The sequence below is a fragment of the Penaeus monodon genome, chromosome 30 (genome assembly GCF_015228065.2).
Source record: "Penaeus monodon isolate SGIC_2016 chromosome 30, NSTDA_Pmon_1, whole genome shotgun sequence".
NCBI classification, from domain to species: domain Eukaryota; kingdom Metazoa; phylum Arthropoda; class Malacostraca; order Decapoda; family Penaeidae; genus Penaeus; species Penaeus monodon.
Genome location: NC_051415.1, coordinates 30,984,087 through 30,985,226, shown reverse-complemented (window position 1 = coordinate 30,985,226; position 1,140 = coordinate 30,984,087).

The window sequence follows — 1,140 nt, the reverse complement described above, 5'->3', positions numbered from 1 at the left end:
CTGGGACTCGTTTTCTTTAACTGTATTGCATTTTTGTTCCGTTGAAGATTGAAAGTTTTATTTTGTAGATGCTTTAAGATTAAACACGCATTTCATTTTACAGAAAAAAAAGGTTATTAATTTTGATAGATAATGAAATAAATTTGAAAGCTAATATCTGTTGTATGCTCATTTTAGGTAAAATATTGCAGCACACTTGAATCTGAATAAAGAATTATACCCGTATAACATTTACCAGCAAAATTCTTTATAATTTTTTTCGGTTTCCTAGAAATAAAGTATTACTATTACAATGAGTTAAAAACAAAGAAAAGGAGGTATGCAAACACATGTACCAATTCACATAATAATCTTACGGTGCTTGTTTTACAGTGTTGTAAAGAAACACAATTGAATTTACATGTGATCTTATTTGCAGGGGATTTCTAGACAAGTGCTGATGAAACTCGAAGTATAAGCTATATATACCTTTCTAATAGTGGAATTTCTTCATGGAGTATAATTTTTGAAAATAATATTATCTCTCTTATTTTCACTGATATTCTCATGTGAAATTATTATTAGCTCTCCCTCAACGAAAAAAGAAAGAAAATGGAATGTTATGTTCATAGACATGAGGAAAGCAGTACTATATATTTCATACTGTATGAAGAGAAAGTTTAATTGAAATCTCAAGGGCACAAATATTCTGCTAAACAGTATGAATGATTTAAGAGAGTTAGCTACTGTATTGTTATAATATCACTGTAAAATTTGTTATTTGCTAGCTGCAGCTAAAGTATATATGCACAATGCTGTAGAGATAAAATAGGTTTTACTTCTTCATTAAGTTTGAGAATGAATGATGCATATTCTATTTCTTTTTCTTAACAAAAGTGAGAGAAAGGTACTCTATAGCTGAAATAACAAATATTCTGGATTATGTAAATGCAGAATTTGGGGTTTTGCTTGCAATGCCCTTGATAAAAAAGTTTTTTTCTTTTAAAGGGAAAAAAAAGATCAACTCAAAAAATTTTGTTGCAATATCTGAATATAACAGGAAATAGCATACAAAATACACAAAAAAAATATGAAAAATTATATTTTTGCTTGCCCATACAGGATAGTACTATTTTTGTGTTTGATATTAGGACTTAGTAT